The 19202-nt window shown below is 45.2% G+C and overlaps 1 long non-coding RNA gene across 1 annotated transcript in view; it reads right to left on the bottom strand.

The window, feature by feature from the left end:
- Window positions 1–19202, bottom strand: part of LOC139750726 (uncharacterized) — a 91563-nt gene that overhangs the window by 43658 nt on the left and 28703 nt on the right. The window lies entirely within an intron of this gene.

The following is a 19202-nucleotide window of genomic DNA, read 5'->3' as shown; positions in this document are numbered from 1 at the left end:
TCCTGCGTTTCCTTTGCATCTTTCAAAATACGGGACGAGTATTGTACAGTGATGACACGTCATTCATATGGACTTATCATATACCCTTCATGTGGACTTATCATATACCCTTCATGTAGACTTATCATATACCCTTCATGTAGACTTATCATATATCCTTCATGTGGACTTATCACATACCCTTCACGTGGACTTATCAAATACCCTTCATCTTCATGACTAGTTTAGTAAATTTATAAAAACTTTCCATTCCGGAAGGGAACCAGTGGATGACTATGGAGCAGCGGGAGGGTGGAGTTAAGCGGGGGCACAAAGCTCGGAAGCAGCAGGTAATAGGAGCAGATCTACCGTCCAGCACAAGGAAGTATAACGTGTGTCTGCAGATGTGAAAAGATCAGCAGTGTAGTGGTACACAATGCTACTGCTGGGTTAAGGTTTGCGAATAAATACCACTAGTAATAAATGCTGTAAGGAGTTCCTTAACAAAATTATGTCATGGAAGATTTTAACATACAGGTATCTAGATGCAGAGAATACCATTCTAGTAGCTCCGGGAGTGGACTCGACCGACATTTGCTTGATCGTCTAATCCAGTTCGTCGAGAATCCTACTGGAGACGAGAATATATCAGATTTAGCTCGAACTACAACTGAGAATCTCCTTAATTATGTTGGAAACAAGTTTAGTAAAGGGATCACCGACACATTAATACTGAGGTCGCTTTCAACGCTGCATGTAATGGTGGTTAACATGACAGTCGAAAGAAAAAAAGCCAAATTAAACGTTCAAATTTCACTGACTTTCGCATTACTGGCAAACCTGGGATAATATGGTCAATTATAATAAAATGAATGTAGTTTGGAAAATTTTAGTAAAACCTTCAAAGCAGCAGAGGGAACATAGGTGTCAATGCGCAGTAGACGGTCTATTTCTAAAACCAAACCAATGTGGTGGATCGGTGGAATATATAAATACCTGTCGTCTAAGAAAGTAGCTCCTGAGAGATTCCGATAATCCAATAACCACCATGATAAAGTAAGTTATGTAAATTTACTCGGAGAAAGTAAGAGAAATATACGACAAAAGTAAACCAACTGGAAGCATATAGTGCTGAAAGTTACAAAACAAACTAATCAGTTTTACAATCGTGTTAGAAGTAAAAGAGGCATTACCCAGTTAATAATTTCATTAATTACGCAAAATGGTGACGTGGTTCAACGCAACGAAGCTATGGTAAAAGTATTCAATGACTCTTTTGCATCTGTATTCATGATCGAAGACACATCCATGTCACGAATCCAGTTTCACTAAGAGGAGGAACATTCTTCAACCAACTAACATAAAAACCGAGGACATTTTTTCTGCAAAAAACCAAATGAAAATAAGTCAAACGCCAGGTTCTGATAACTTTTATCCGAAAACAATGAAAGAGGCGAAAAGTGAGGTAGTTAAGCCCTTGACTACCCTTTTCAAGAAGTCTTTTCTCATGGGAAAAGCTCCAGATGAATGGAAGGTTTCCAATATAATATTGATATTCAAAAAATGTAATAAGCCACTGCCAGGAAACTCTCTTCCTATTTGTTTAACGTCTGTGATTGGAAAACTTGTGGAAACTCATTCGAGATAGATTTGCGAACCATTCAGCGCATCAACACTTAATAAACGATTCTCAGCGTGGCTTTCGACGAAGTCGCTCATGTCTGGAAAATCTGATTGATTTCTTTTATGATATAATCATCGCGTATAACGAAGGTAAAGCAGTTAATGTTATCTCTCTCGATTTTAAGAAAGCTTACGATAAGGCTCCGCATCTACGATTACTAGCAAAATGGTCATAAAGCATTGATGGGGTTGTACTTCAGTGGATAGGAAATTGTTTGACTGGTCGTAAACAAAGAGTTATGATTAAAGGTCAAGCCTCAGAATGGTCAGATGTAACAAGGGGAGTGCCACAAGGATTGGTCTTGGGACCGGTTCTCTTTCCCATATAAACAAGTGAAGTAATGATATATATTAATGATAATCAATGATAATTGGGCTGCACTGCAAGATATCAAAATTCGCTGATGATGCAAAGTTGAGAAATGAATCTGCAAATGACTTGAACATCAACACCCTCAAGTTGACACAGAAAAACCGATGAACTGGGCCTACAAGTGGCAAATGAATTCGACAGCTGCAAAGTTTTGCATATCGGCAGTAAAACCGAAAAGCCAAACTACAGTATGAATTCAGTTGAACTGCAAAAGGCAAGGTTAGGTTAGGGTAGGTTAGTTTAGGTTAGGTTAGGTTAGGTTAGGTTAGGTTAGGTTAGATAATGCTAGGTTAGGTTAGGTTAGGTTAGATGATGCTAGGTTAGGTTAGGAAAAAGACTTGGGTTTAATAATCTCTCCGTGACCTAAACCGAAGTAAGCAGTGCACAGAAGCAGTTATAAGAGTAAACTAAATTCTTGGCTTTCTGGGTAGGGTCTTCGAATTTAAGTCCAGGGAAATCATTTACATTTCACTGGTTCGTCCACATCTTGAATGTTGTGTTTCAATTTTGGTTACCCGACTTAGGAAAAAAAAAAGAGATCAGGACAGCACGGAAAGAGTACAGCATCGAGCAACAAGATGATTCCTGGACTGAGTAACAAAACCTACGAGAGCAGATGAAACGAATCTAATCCATTTAGCTTAGATAAGAAAAGGTTAACAGGTGATCTAGTACAAGTATTAAAAATCATTAAAGTTTTTTCAATCTTGATCTAACAAGTTACTTAAGATTTGATTCGTCTGATTCTACTCGTAGTAAAGGATACAAACTCGAGAGCAAATGTTTATCTCGAAAAAGGTAAAGTACTTTTTCTTCAATAGGATTGTTAAAATATAGAACGAATTGCCAGCTAGAGTGGTTGAAGGCGGTAACATAGATACATTTAAGAATATATTTGATAAATCCTTCGCTTCGATCACGGACTTACATTACTTGCACATCCAGAGTCACAATAACAATTTACATATCTTTTATCGTTGAATCATCTATATGTCTTCTAACTTTTATCATACGAGTCTATGAGTTTCTGATATTTTCCACGATCACAAATACCCTCGAAAGGAACCCGTAGTCTGTTAGTTTGAATTCCTTTATATATGATGAGTGTAGACAGGGCTATAGATACACACTGAAACACTATCTTAGATAGTGAAGAAAGTGAGCCTTTTAGAAAGGAAAAAAGTCTGAGAAAAAACATTGCAAGATATTGAAAACAACTTGCTGTCTAGCATAAGATCCCTGGAAATTGAAGAGTGTGTCCATACTTTACAGACAACAAAAATACATCAGTCACTGCTGTGTGATGAATCAACTTTATTAAACCTAATGTTCCTATCATCTGGCAACTGGAGTCTGACCTAGACAGTAGAGCCTCTGTTATCTTGCTGCATAGCCGGTGACAGGATGAACATGGTGCCAACAGAGTAAACCAGCCGCTGATAGCGGCAACCCTGGGAACTAACCGGAAGGGACATACAAAAAGACGCTACAGTACATTAACGGATTTTTTCCCCTTTTTTTACATTTAGAAAACTTGACATTTAAGTTTTGATTAAGACATTCAAGTTTTAAGAAAGTGGTGAGGAAAGCGAGCGAGCAATAAACGTCCCGGCGTTAAAGGTGTTGATCATCTTGTGTACACATCCGCAGGGACAATAAGAAATGTCAAGGATGAAAGATAATGTGTCTCTATACCTCTGAGGAACGTTCATGCTCTACAAATGACCCCTTCACCTTCTGTATCCTCACTCAACTCTACCTAGGGACTGTGCTATCCTGCTGGTGCAACAGTACATTAATAAAACACAATGACAGACGGTACGAGAAATAGGTGAGAAGTGAAGTGCGAACTGTGATGGATGAAGTTACACCTGAGGCAACATATATAGTAAACGGTACAATGGGGAAGAACTACGGAGGTCAAGGAGTGCAATGGGATTGTCAAGAGGTAGGCAGTACGCTGGAAAGGTATAAGATACATTGTACACTGAGGAGGTCTATGGGTACAAGGGGAGTCAAGTGGTACACTTCGATACATTGAGGGGTCAGGGAGTACAATGTATACATCTAACAGAGAAGTACCAGGCACATTACGAGGGAGGACTGTGATGTCAAATTCCTGGATGTGTGACGCAGGCCCCCTCGTTACACGATGACACACTCAAGTTTTATGATACACTGGAGTACGTGTGAAGTATTATGGTACGATGGGGTACCAATGAAGTATTATGGTACGATGGGGTACCAATGAAGTATTATGGTACGATGGGGTACCAATGAAGTATTATGGTACGCTGGGAGACGTGAAGTAGTACTGTACGTTGAGGGAAGTGTGAAGAATATTACGGTACGCTGGGAGACGTGTGAAGTATTACCGTACGTTGGGGTAAGTGAGAAGTATTATGGTACGCTGGGAGACGTATGAGGTATATTGGCATGTAGGGTATGAGTGAAGTATTATGGTAAGTTGGGGTATGTTAAGTATTATGGTATATGGAGGTATGTGTGAAGTATTATGGTACGCTGGGTTACGTATCATGGTACGTTTGAATGATGATGATCGTTGGGATCTCTGTCTCATGTAACAAACAGCTCAGATTTTGTAAAAATGGTTAGGAATACTAATTTGCCTGATCATAAACCCATTAGTTTGGATGTGGTTCCCTGTTCACCAAATTGATGAAACCATCACTTACTTAGGGAGGAAATTACCGGATGTAACTCTCAATTGTCCAAACTCACAAAAACCTTCATTGACTGGAAACAACTTTGCGTTTCGAGTGATATTTCCCAAGATGCTTAGGGTAATTTCTATCAACAGAAAATCAGTCTAGTCATGGGATATTCTCCAAGACCCATTCTCAGTAGCTTATTCATGGAATACTTTGAGAATGATATCCTAATTTCTGTTAGTAACAATCCCAAAGTTTGGCTACATTGACGTGTGTGGTCGTCCTTATGGCCATTTTCCCAAGATTGTAATGCTTTCTTTAACGAACTAAATAGATTTCAGCCAACATCAAGTTTAAGATCAAATAGGAACAACCAGGCAAATTTCCTTTCCTTAATGTGATGATAATCAGCAATACTGATCACTTATATTCTAAAATCTACTGGAAAACCACCTATTCTTAAAGTTATTACCATATTTTTTTTCAGTATACGATAATTTGTAAACTGCCTGTATTTATGTTCATTTAGTACCTATGTCTCGTACCTCTCCTAATATCTTACTCTATCTCTCTGAGACACACTTGTTTAATGATGTTCTAACATCAGTACACGTGTTGCACGTCTCAAGAACCTTGAGTCCCCAAACTTTGATGTTATGTGGTTCAAGGTCTGTCTTCCTACTGTCTGGTCATCATCCTTGAAAGATTTTGGAGGATCATGTGTAGTTACCATTGATATATCAAAGCTTTTGACCAGGTGTGACATGGGAATCTCATCTTTAAGCTCCCCTCTTTTGGCTTCCTTGTCTCACTTTGCTCCCTCATATCTAGCGTCCTACGGACGGAAGGAACGGCTGAGGACGGATGGAAGGAGCAGCTGAGGACGGACGGAAGGAACGGCTGAGGACGGATGGAAGGAGCAGCTGAGGACGGACGGAAGGAACGGCTGAGGACGGATGGAAGGAGCAGCTGAGGACGGACGGAAGGAACGGCTGAGGACGGATGGAAGGAGCAGCTGAGGACGGACGGAAGGAACGGCTGAGGACGGATGGAAGGAGCAGCTGAGGACGGACGGAAGGAACGGCTGAGGACGGATGGAAGGAGCAGCTGAGGACGGACGGAAGGAACGGCTGAGGACGGATGGAAGGAGCAGCTGAGGACGGACGGAAGGAACGGCTGAGGACGGATGGAAGGAGCAGCTGAGGACGGACGGAAGGAACGGCTGAGGACGGATGGAAGGAGCAGCTGAGGACGGACGGAAGGAACGGCTGAGGACGGATGGAAGGAGCAGCTGAGGACGGACGGAAGGAACGGCTGAGGACGGATGGAAGGAGCAGCTGAGGACGGACGGAAGGAACGGCTGAGGACGGATGGAAGGAGCAGCTGAGGACGGACGGAAGGAACGGCTGAGGACGGATGGAAGGAGCAGCTGAGGACGGACGGAAGGAACGGCTGAGGACGGATGGAAGGAGCAGCTGAGGACGGACGGAAGGAACGGCTGAGGACGGATGGAAGGAGCAGCTGAGGACGGACGGAAGGAACGGCTGAGGACGGATGGAAGGAGCAGCTGAGGACGGACGGAAGGAACGGCTGAGGACGGATGGAAGGAGCAGCTGAGGACGGACGGAAGGAACGGCTGAGGACGGATGGAAGGAGCAGCTGAGGACGGACGGAAGGAACGGCTGAGGACGGATGGAAGGAGCAGCTGAGGACGGACGGAAGGAACGGCTGAGGACGGATGGAAGGAGCAGCTGAGGACGGACGGAAGGAACGGCTGAGGACGGATGGAAGGAGCAGCTGAGGACGGACGGAAGGAACGGCTGAGGACGGATGGAAGGAGCAGCTGAGGACGGACGGAAGGAACGGCTGAGGACGGATGGAAGGAGCAGCTGAGGACGGACGGAAGGAACGGCTGAGGACGGATGGAAGGAGCAGCTGAGGACGGACGGAAGGAACGGCTGAGGACGGATGGAAGGAGCAGCTGAGGACGGACGGAAGGAACGGCTGAGGACGGATGGAAGGAGCAGCTGAGGACGGACGGAAGGAACGGCTGAGGACGGATGGAAGGAGCAGCTGAGGACGGACGGAAGGAACGGCTGAGGACGGATGGAAGGAGCAGCTGAGGACGGACGGAAGGAACGGCTGAGGACGGATGGAAGGAGCAGCTGAGGACGGACGGAAGGAACGGCTGAGGACGGATGGAAGGAGCAGCTGAGGACGGACGGAAGGAACGGCTGAGGACGGATGGAAGGAGCAGCTGAGGACGGACGGAAGGAACGGCTGAGGACGGATGGAAGGAGCAGCTGAGGACGGACGGAAGGAACGGCTGAGGACGGATGGAAGGAGCAGCTGAGGACGGACGGAAGGAACGGCTGAGGACGGATGGAAGGAGCAGCTGAGGACGGACGGAAGGAACGGCTGAGGACGGATGGAAGGAGCAGCTGAGGACGGACGGAAGGAACGGCTGAGGACGGATGGAAGGAGCAGCTGAGGACGGACGGAAGGAACGGCTGAGGACGGATGGAAGGAGCAGCTGAGGACGGACGGAAGGAACGGCTGAGGACGGATGGAAGGAGCAGCTGAGGACGGACGGAAGGAACGGCTGAGGACGGATGGAAGGAGCAGCTGAGGACGGACGGAAGGAACGGCTGAGGACGGATGGAAGGAGCAGCTGAGGACGGACGGAAGGAACGGCTGAGGACGGATGGAAGGAGCAGCTGAGGACGGACGGAAGGAACGGCTGAGGACGGATGGAAGGAGCAGCTGAGGACGGACGGAAGGAACGGCTGAGGACGGATGGAAGGAGCAGCTGAGGACGGACGGAAGGAACGGCTGAGGACGGATGGAAGGAGCAGCTGAGGACGGACGGAAGGAACGGCTGAGGACGGATGGAAGGAGCAGCTGAGGACGGACGGAAGGAACGGCTGAGGACGGATGGAAGGAGCAGCTGAGGACGGACGGAAGGAACGGCTGAGGACGGATGGAAGGAGCAGCTGAGGACGGACGGAAGGAACGGCTGAGGACGGATGGAAGGAGCAGCTGAGGACGGACGGAAGGAACGGCTGAGGACGGATGGAAGGAGCAGCTGAGGACGGACGGAAGGAACGGCTGAGGACGGATGGAAGGAGCAGCTGAGGACGGACGGAAGGAACGGCTGAGGACGGATGGAAGGAGCAGCTGAGGACGGACGGAAGGAACGGCTGAGGACGGATGGAAGGAGCAGCTGAGGACGGACGGAAGGAACGGCTGAGGACGGATGGAAGGAGCAGCTGAGGACGGACGGAAGGAACGGCTGAGGACGGATGGAAGGAGCAGCTGAGGACGGACGGAAGGAACGGCTGAGGACGGATGGAAGGAGCAGCTGAGGACGGACGGAAGGAACGGCTGAGGACGGATGGAAGGAGCAGCTGAGGACGGACGGAAGGAACGGCTGAGGACGCATGGAAGGAGCAGATGAGGACGGACGGAAGGAACGGCTGAGGACGGATGGAAGGAGCAGCTGAGGACGGACGGAAGGAACGGCTGAGGACGGATGGAAGGAGCAGCTGAGGACGGACGGAAGGAACGGCTGAGGACGGATGGAAGGAGCAGCTAGGAGTGAAGGAAGGAGTCAAGGAGGGTGGAAGGGAAGGAGGGATGGTGAAGAATAGCGTGTGTGAGAGTTTTATAGATCCAGCGACGACCATAGAGGCTCTTGGGTAACTGCACCAGCTTTGAACGTGTCTGTAGAAACTGTAGAAGTGGCTTTATGATGCGTGGAGGTGGTTTCAGGAAATTCCTGTCTGCTGGTCGAGATAGGCGCGTGACAACCAACAGAGCATGAGAGAGATTCCCTCACGAACACTTAAAAGGCAGGTTGGCGTAGCGGGATGCTAGAGGTAAGACACGGCCTACAGGTGATCAGGATAGGAAGGCAGAAGAAAGACATGGACCTCAGGTCGTCATGAGAGGAAGCTAGAGGTAAGATACGGACGGCAGGTGCTTAGGATATGACCCAAGACACATGACTGAGCCTTGTGGCTAAACTGCGGGGCTTCCCAGGTGAGAGGTGTGAGCGAGTGTCCACATCATCCTGGTTTTTCTAGAGCGTTGGCATATCCTGTCGTGTTCAAGGATACCATGGTTCAGTTCCCCTGGTGTGTGAAGCCATGAGTCACTGTTGCTCCCAGTAACAGGTGCGTGTCAGGCGAAGGCTCTGGGAATGTCAGAGGGCATATAGGTTTATCTTCAGTAAATATGACGACATAATTTCGCATAACATACATATCCCTCACTGTGGTTCCGGCGGGCTGTCATCTACCCCCGCATCTCGTCTGTCACCAAGTTACCTCCTCCATGAAGGCCTCACATGGTACCACATATTGACGCTGCTCCTCCAAAATTAGTACAAGGTGTGTATACATACTAGCCTGGTGAACCTTGGCGGAAGTTTTAAATTTGCTTGTTTATAGAATTTTCGTGGTTTTCCCCGGATGATGGTAGTGGCCTGAGCAGGAATGGCGCCTCGCCATCTACCTCATCTTTTCTCGCGTTACTACAGCATCTCTGGCCTTCAACTGTCATTAAACTCACATTCCGCATTGTCTATCCTTAATGAAGGAAATCATCTTACAACGCAGGTTCGCCGCAAGTCCATGATTCACCTTACTGTTCTAATGGCGACAATTTCTTCAAGCTCGCCACCGTCCTCTCCGTCACCACTCTCCCATACAACACTCGCCCGTCCTGACAGCTGGTATGATGCCAGCTCACTACAACAGCTGGCCATAGGGCGGGTCACCTAAAGCTTTTCTGATTAGTCCCGCGAACACATCACACCGTCCATGATGAAAACCAGGTATAGTAACCGCTGGTACGATTCTTGATGCTACTGTTACTACTGCTGCTGACGCTGTTACTACACCAGGTAATAAGAGGCCATCACAAAAATAAAAACGTTCCCCTTTTTGATGCCTCATATCCCCCTCCAGCATACAACACACACACACACACACACACACACACACACACACACACACACACACACACACACTTGCTTTATTGTCACCTGATTCACCAGTTGCTTCCTCTACCGATACACTGTTTTCGAGCTGCTTGCCTTAATGATACACTGCTCAACAGGTATACTGAAGAACAGGACACTGCTCAGTGGTTTAACGATAAGTTTCTAAACAGTTGCCAGGTTTAACTGTAACATACTAGGCAACTGCTCAGTTTTGATTTAGGAGGAGAGACAGGAATCGGCAGCGGCATGGTTTAGTGACTCGAGTTTGCAAACAACTTGAGTTTGGGCCCGAGTTCGGCATTAGCTTGATTTAAAGACAAATTTTTGGAACTATTTCTTTATGACTCAAAGTTTAACGAAGACTTGGTTTAATGCCTAAGAAGTCAATAACAACCTGGCTTAGTGACCTACTGGTGGACAACAACCTGGCTTAGTGACCTACTGGCGGACAACAACCTGGCTTAGTGACCTACTGGTGGACAACAACCTGGCTTAGTGACCTACTGGTGGACAACAACCTGGCTTAGTGACCTACTGGCGGACAACAACCTGGCTTAGTGACCTACTGGTGGACAACAACCTGGCTTAGTGACCTACTGGCGGACAACAACCTGGCTTAGTGACCTACTGGCGGACAACAACCTGGCTTAGTGACCTACTGGTGGACAATAACCTGGCTTAGTGACCTACTGGCGGACAACAACCTGGCTTAGTGACCTACTGGCGGACAACAACCTGGCTTAGTGACCTACTGGCGGACAACAACCTGGCTTAATGAAATAACACCAGACCAACCAACGCCGGAGTCACACAACAATAACCATAACAATAGTAGTTGTTTTCACGCCCTCAGTTAAGATCATTAGCGTTGATGATGCTTCTTCCCGCCGCCCGCGGAACCGTTCCTCTTGTCATCAGCTCCGCCAGCACGCTCGCCACGACAGGTCGTCCAGGAGACAGCAGGGGCGACGAATCTGTCAGGACGCAGCGGCCGACGGTTTTGCCCGAACCTGGGCAATACATACCAGTGTAATTGTCTGGTCTAGGTCGAAGAGGCTTGACAACAATCAAGTATTTCCTGCCACTGATAACGATAAGGAATCTCTTGTGCAGATTGTTATATGTCATAAAGTTCGCAGTGCTCGTCATGTCAAGGATCAAGGAGCAAGACCTGTCAAGCTCAGGGTCGGGGATCAGGACCTGTCTTGAACATCGACCGTAGTCGCAAATTCCACCTCTACGGCGACACCAAACCCAACCACAGAAGTGGATACAGACGATCATATGAAGCGCAGATGATGATACTTGATACAGATGATCTTTGATACATATGATACGTGGTACATATGATGTTACTGTATCACATACAGATCTCAATTTCATGTTTAAGAAATAAAAGAACAGGAACTCAGTAGAGCCGGGGTTTAACGTGATCGGAGGGAGATCCCCTGCTGACAGCTCCAGGAACTGATGCAGATAATGGAGCTTATCTCTTCGCATGACGCATCCCGACTCCCGCTTTACAGAACACAACACAAATTTAGGAGTTGAGCTCACGATCCGTCAGCCCCAGGCGGACTTCCCTTGTAATTGCTACTATTGCTGCTGCTCCTCTTGTGGTACTGCTGCTCCTGCTGGTGCTTCTGCTAGCGTTCCTGCTGACGCTGCTGCTTCTATGCCTGCTTGTGCTCCTGACGATGCTGCTGCTGCTGATTTTCCTGCTTCTCCTGTGTTGCTGCTCTTCCTGCTACTGCCGCTCCTATCTAAGTTGCTCCGGCTGCTGCTGCTGCTACTGCTGCTGCTGCTGCTGCTCCGCTGCTACTTCTGCTGCTGCTGCTCCTGCTTTTTATAGAATTTACGCAGATAATAAGTTGGAAGCTGTAGAGTGCACATGCCACTCTAATCATTCCCAGTGATCATAGAGACTCCTATGCCAATGTCTTCACTGGCAACGCCTTCAGCTGGGATCACAACTCTGCCAAGGTTACAAGCTGTTTACAGTCTGTCTTACAGGCTTCGTCACCAACACCACATACTAAAAATAATAATTTTGAAAGCACTTCCTCGTCTTCATAAGATGCATATTTTCTTTAGTCAACAGTAACATTAACATAGGTAAAACAGTTCTTGCAACCGTGACAACTCTGAGTGGCAGGTCGGCCTCCTGGGTTGGAGGAGCGACTCCAGCACAGGTGCAAGAGAGGGGAGGCCGTTCTCGTGACCAAGGCCAGCCTCAGGCAGTTCCTGAGTTAATCTCCTGTGAGTGATCCCGTTAACTCTGCTGACATAGTTGTGGTTATGGATAAAGTTAATCATTTTTCAAAATAGATAATCTTTCATGTGATGATACAACATACTTTAAACTAAGTAGAAATCCCCTAGACGCTGTCAGTGCTCACTTCATTAGACAACGTAAGTTGTTGAAAGGTAATGATTCTCTCATCAAAATATTTTCATCATTGTCCCCTTCATAGCCATATATGTATGAATTTAACAAAACAGAAAAGCTAAACTATCCAGCAAGACCCATAAGGGGTTTAGTGGGCTCAATCAGGTATAAGTGATCATAGTGGTCAAGTTTCTCTATTAAGCCCATTACTTGGTAATTTATCAAAATCTAACATCAAAAACAATGTAGATTTAGTTAACAAGCCTGATGATACCAATGTTGATCTTGATTTCAAACTGGTAAGTTTTGATGTTTCATCCTTGTTCACAAAAGTTCCAGTTAATGATCTCTTAGAATATCTGGTTGATGTCTTAGATAATATTGATTTACCTGTTTCAAATTCTTTTTTGAACTGATAAAATTGTGTAAAAAAGACTATGTATTTAAAGACTATGTATTTCAATCTAATTGAGAATACTATAATTAGAAGTTTGCTATGGCAATGGCCAACCCTCTTTCACCAGCGTTTAGTAATTCATACAGGAAATTTTTTTAAACAAAATTTTTAATGGTTATTTTACCCTTTAAGGCAATTTGGTTTGTGAATGTACATGATGGTCTTTGTGTTTGGCCAACAAGTGAAAATGTACAAACTTTTTTTCCCTTCCTTAATAGTATAGTACCTTCTATTAAATTTACTGTGGAAACAGAAAATGATTGTGTTGCCATTTTTAGATTGCTTGACCCATAGGGTTAGAAACGTGTTTATGTTTACCATTTACAGAAAACCCACAAATGATTATTCTTATATTCATTATTACTCTGCTCAACATTATGGAATTAAACAATAATCATTCCAAGCGATGTTCCTTGGGGCATTACGTATACGAAGTCCAGAATTTTATTATGAAGAGTTTTCTACTAACCATATCGAAGTATCCGAGATCTTCCATTTATTGACAATTTTGCCTTACTTCCCAACGCATTCAGAACCTTTAATTTGAATTTAGCTTTCAGCAATAACAATAATATTAAGAATATCATGTTCGAAAACTCGCCAGAAAATTCTGCGGGCTGTCTATACACTATTCCTCGAGAAAACTGTAACAATTTTTTCTATAATGGGCAGACTGACAAGGACTTCTTTGTTATAAAAAAGAAACATAAATATGGATAAGAACAGGAAAAGATTAAAATGTTTTGTTCACTTATTTAAGAAATTCTGGCTATGGTATCAACTGAATTAGTGCTAATTCAGTTACAACCTACACTGCAAATGATTAGGAGATGTAGATGTATAAAAGAAAGCGGCATGAGGTCAAGAGGAGGGTGCAAGGGTTGAAAAAGAGGGTAACTGAGAGCTGGTGTGAGAGACTATCATTAAACTTTACGGAGAATAAAAGTATGTTTTGAAAGGAGGTAAATAACGTGTGTAAGACAAGAGAACAAATGGGAACATCGGTGAAGGGGACAAGGTGGGTAAGTAGTGACAGGTAGTGATGAAGTGAGGAGATAGAGTATTTTGAAGGTCTGTTGAATGTGTTTGATGACAGAGTGGCAGATGTAGGGTGTTTTAGTCGGGTGGTGTGCGACGTGAAAGGGTAAGGGAGAATTGTTTGGTTCAGAGAGAAGAGGTGGTGAAAGCTTTGCGGAAGATGAAATCCGGCAAGGCGGCGGGTTTGGATGGTATCACAGGTATTTAGAAAGGGGGTGACTGTGTTATTGATTGGTTGGTAACGATACACAGTGTATGCATGAAACATGGTGAAGTGCCGAGGATTGGCGGAATCCATGCATAGTGCCATTGTACAAAGGCAAAGGAGATAAAGGTGCGTGTTCAAACTTCAAAGGCATAAGTTTGCTCAGTATTCCTGGGAAGGTATTAAGAATATATGGTGTGGGAGGCAAGTTGTTAGAAGCAGTGAAAAGTTTTAATCAAGATGTAAGGCATGTGTACGTGTAGGAAGAGAGGAAAGTGATTGGTTCTCAGAGAATGTAGGTTTGCGGCAGGGGTGTGTGATGTCTCCATGGTTGTTTAATTTGTTTATGGATGGAGTTGTTAGGGAGCTGAATGTAAGAGTTTTGGAAAGAGGGGCAAGTATGAAGTCTGTTGTGGATGAAAGAGCTTGGGAAGTGAGTCAGTTGTTGTTCGCTGATGATACAGCGCTGGTGGATGATTCATTTGAGAAACTGCAGAAGCTGGTGACTGAGTTTGGTAAAGTGTGTGAAAGAAGAAAGTTAAGAATAAATGTGAATAAGAGCAAGGTTATTAGGTACAGTAGGGTTGAGGGACAAGTCAACTGGGAGGTAAGTTTGAATGGAGAAAAACTGGAGGAAGTGAAGTGTTTAAGATATCTGGGAGTGGATTTGGCAGCGGATGGAACCATGCAAGCGGAAGTGAATCATGGGATGGAGGAGGGGGCGAAAGTTCTGGGAGCGTTGAAGAATGTGTGGAAGTCGAGAACATTATCTCGGAAAGCAAAAATGGCTATGTTTGAAGGAATAGTGGTTCCAACAATGTTATATGGTTGCGAGGCGTGGGCTACGGATAGAGTTGTGCGGAGGAGCGTGGATGTGCTGGAAATGAGATGTTTGAGGACAATATGTGGTGTGAGGTGGTTTGATCGAGTAAGTAATAATAGGGTAAGAGAGATGTGTGATAATAAAAAGAGTTTGGTTGAGAGAGCAGAAGAGGGTGTTTTGAAATGGTTTGCTCACATGGAGAGAATGAGTGACGAAAGATTGACAAAGAGGATATATGTGTCAGAGGTGGAGAGAACGAGAAGTGGGAGACAAAATTGGAGGTGGAAAGAAGGAGTAAAAAAGATTTTGAGTGATCGGGGCCTGAACATGGAGGAGGGTGAAAGGCGTGCAAGGAATAGAGTGAACTGGAACGATGTGGTATACCGGGGTCGACGTGCTGTTATGGACAGGGCATGTGAAGCGTCTGGGGTAAACCATGGAAAGTAGTGTGGGGCCTGGATGTGGAAAGGGAGCTGTGGTTTCGGCCATTATTGCATGACAGCTAGAGACTGAGTGTGAACGAATGGGGCCTTTGTTGTCTTTTCCTAGCGCTACCTCGCACACATGAGGGGGGAGGGGATGGTATTCCATGTGTGGCGAGGTGGCGATGGAAATGAATAAAGGCAGACAGTGTGAATTGTGTGCATGTGTATATATGTATGTGTCTGTGTGTGTATATATATGTGTACATTGTAGATGTATAGGTATGTATATTTGCGCGTGTGGACGTGTATGTATATACATGTGTATGGGGGTGGGTCGGGCCATTTCTTTCGTCTGTTTCCTTGTGCTACCTCGCAAACGCGGGAGACAGCGACAAAGCAAAATAATAAAAAAAAATATATATTTCCAGCTAGAAGTTTCAGTTTTCTAAATTATTTCTTACATTTTTCATATATATATATATATATATATATATATATATATATGTTATCCCAGGGGATAGGGGAGAGGGAATACTTCCCACGCATTCCTCACGTGTCGTAGAAGGCGACTAGAGGGGACGGGAGCGGGGGGCGAGAAATCCTCCCCTCCTTGTATTTTAACTTTCTAAAATGGGAAACAAAAGAAGGAGTCACGCCGGGAGAGCTCATCCTCCTCGTAGGCTCAGATTGGGGTGTCTAAATGCGTGTGGATGTAACCAAGATGTGAAAAAAGGACAGATAGGTAGTATGTTTGAGGAAAGGAACCTGGATGTTTTGGCTCTGAGTGAAACGAGGCTTTAGGGTAAAGGGGAAGAGTGGTTTGGGTATGTCTTGGGGGTAAAGTCAGAGGTTAGTGAGAGGACAAGAGCAAGGGAAGGAGTAGCACTACTCCTGAAACAGAAGTTGTGGGAGTATGTGATAGAATGTAAGAGAGTAAATTCTAGATTAATAAGGGTAAAACTGAAAGTTGATGGAGAGAGATGGGTAATTACTGGTGCATATGCACCTGGGCATAAGAAGAAAGATCATGAGAGGCAAGTGTTTTGGGAGCAGCTGAATGAGTGTGTTAGTGGTTTTGATGCACAAGACCGGTTTATAGTGATGGGTGATTTGAATGCAAAGGTGAGTAATGTGGCAGTTGAGGGAATAATTGGTATACATGGGGTGTTCAGTGTTGTAAATGGAAATGGTGAAGAGTTGGTAGATTTATGTGCTGAAAAAGGACTGGTGATTGGGAATACCTGGTTCAAAAAGCGAGATATACATAAGTATACGTATATAAGTAGGAGAGATGGCCAGAGAGCGTTATTGGATTACGTGTTAATTGACAGGCGCGCGAAAGAGAGACTTTTGGATGTTAATGTGCTGAGAGGTGCAACTGGAGGGATGTCTAATCATTATCTTGTGGAGGCGAAGGTGAAGATTTGTATGGGTTTTCAGAAAAGAAGAGAGAATGTTAGGGTGAAGAGGGCGGTGAGAGTAAGTGAGCTTGGGAAGGAGACTTGTGTGAGGACGTACCAGGAGAGACTGAGTACAGAATGGAAAAAGGTGAGAACAAAGGAGGTAAGGGGAGTGGGGGAGGAATGGGATGTATTTAGGGAAGCAGTGGTGGCTTGCGCAAAAGATGCTTGTGGCATGAGAAGAGTGGAAGGTGGGTTGATTAGAAAGGGTAGTGAGTGGTGGGATGAAGAAGTAAGAGTATTAGTGAAAGAGAAGAGAGAGGCATTTGGACGATTTTTGCAGGGAAAAAAATGCAAATGAGTGGGAGATGTATAAAAGAAAGAGACAGGAGGTCAAGAGAAAGGTGCAAGAGGTGAAAAAGAGGGCAAATGAGAGTTGGGGTGAGAGAGTATCATTAATTTTTAGGGAGAATAAAAAGATGCTCTGGAAGGAGGTAAATAAAGTGCGTAAGACAAGGGAGCAAATGGGAACTTCAGTGAAGGGGGCAAATGGGGAGGTGATAACAAGTAGTGGTGATGTGAGAAGGAGATGGAGTGAATATTTTGAAGGTTTGTTGAATGTGTTTGATGATAGAGTGGCAGATATAGGGTGTTTTGGTCGAGGTGGTGTGCAAAGTGAGAGGGTTAGGGAAAATGATTTGGTAAACAGAGAAGAGGTAGTAAAAGCTCTGCGGAAGATGAAAGCCGGCAAGGCAGCAGGTTTGGATGGTACTGCAGTGGAATTTATCAAAAAAGGGGGTGACTGTATTGTTGACTTGTTGGTAAGGTTATTTAATGTATGTATGATTCATGGTGAGGTGCCTGAGGATTGGCGGAATGCTTGCATAATGCCATTGTACAAAGGCAAAGGGGATAAGAGTGAGTGCTCAAATTACAGAGGTATAAGTTTGTTGAGCATTCTTGGTAAATTATATGGGAGGGTATTGATTGAGAGGGTGAAGGCATGTACAGAGCATCAGATTGGGGAAGAGCAGTGTGGTTTCAGAAGTGGTAGAGGATGTGTGGATCAGGTGTTTGCTTTGAAGAATGTATGTGAGAGATACTTAGAAAAGCAAATGGATTTATATGTAGCATTTATGGATCTGGAGAAGGCACATGATAGAGTTGATAGAGATGCTCTGTGGAAGGTACTAAGAATATATGGTGTGGGAGGCAAGTTGTTAGAAGCAGTGAAAAGTTTTTATCGAGGATGTAAGGCATGTGTACGTGTAGGAAGAGAGGAAAGTGATTGGTTCTCAGTGAATGTAGGTTTGCGGCAGGGGTGTGTGATGTCTCCATGGTTGTTTAATTTGTTTATGGATGGGGTTGTTAGGGAGGTGAATGCAAGAGTTTTGGAAAGAGGGGCAAGTATGAAGTCTGTTGGGGATGAGAGAGCTTGGGAAGTGAGTCAGTAGTTGTTCGCTGATGATACAGCGCTGGTGGCTGATTCATGTGAGAAACTGCACAAGCTGATGACTGAGTTTGGTAAAGTGTGTGAAAGAAGAAAGTTAAGAGTAAATGTGAATAAGAGCAAGGTTATTAGGTACAGTAGGGTTGAGGGCCAAGTCAATTGAGAGGTACGTTTGAATGAAGAAAAACTGGAGGAAGTAAAGTGTTTTAGATATCTGGGAGTGGATCTGGCAGCGGATAGAACCATGGAGTGAATCATAGGGTGGGGGAGGGGGCGAAAATCCTGGGAGCCTTGAAGAATGTGTGGAAGTCGAGAACATTATCTCGGAAAGCAAAAATGGCTATGTTTGAAGGAATAGTGGTTCCAACAATGTTGTATGGTTGTGAGGCGTGGGCTATGGATAGAGTTGTGCGCAGGAGGGTGGATGTGCTGGAAATGAGATGTTTGAGGACAATATGTGGTGTGAGGTGGTTTGATCGAGTAAGTAATGTAAGGGTAAGAGAGATGTGTGGAAATAAAAAGAGCGTGGTTGAGGGAGTAGAGAGTGTGTTTTGAAATGGTTTGGGTACATGGAGAGAATGAGTGAGGAAAGATTGACAAAGAGGATATATGTGTCGGAGGTGGAGGGAGCGAGGAGAAGTGGGAGACCAAATTGGAGGTGGAAAGATGGAGTGAAAAAGATTTTGAGTGATCGGGGCCTGAACATGCAGGAGGGTGAAAGGCGGGCAAGGAATAGAGTGAATTGGATCGATGTGGTATACCGGGGTCGACGTGCTGTCAATGGATTGAATCAGGGCATGTGGAGCATCTGGGGTAAACCATGGAAAGTTGTGTGTTGCCTGGAAAGGGAGCTGTGGTTTCGGGCATTATTGCATGACACCTAGAGACTGAGTGTGAACGAATGGGGCCTTTGTTGTCTTTTCCTAGCGCTACCTCGCACACATGAGGGGGGAGGGGGATGTTATTCCATGTGTGGCGAGGTGGCGATGGGAATGAATAAAGGCAGACAGTGTGAATTGTGTGCATGTGTATATATGTATGTGTCTGTGTGTGTATATATATGTGTACATTGAGATGTATGGGTATGTATATTTGCATGTGTGGACGTGTATGTATATACATGTGTATGGGGGTGGGTTGGGCCATTTCTTTCGTCTGTTTCCTTGCGCTACCTCGCAAACGCGGGAGACAGCGACAAAGCAAAAAAAAAAAAAATAATAATAGAAATATATATTTCTTTCTTTCAAACTATTCGCCATTTCCCGCGTTAGCAAGGTAGCGTTAAGAACAGAGGACTAGGCGT

Source organism: Panulirus ornatus, chromosome 10 (assembly GCF_036320965.1).
Source record: "Panulirus ornatus isolate Po-2019 chromosome 10, ASM3632096v1, whole genome shotgun sequence".
Taxonomy (NCBI): Eukaryota; Metazoa; Arthropoda; class Malacostraca; order Decapoda; family Palinuridae; genus Panulirus; species Panulirus ornatus.
This window is presented reverse-complemented; position numbering and strand designations above follow the sequence as displayed.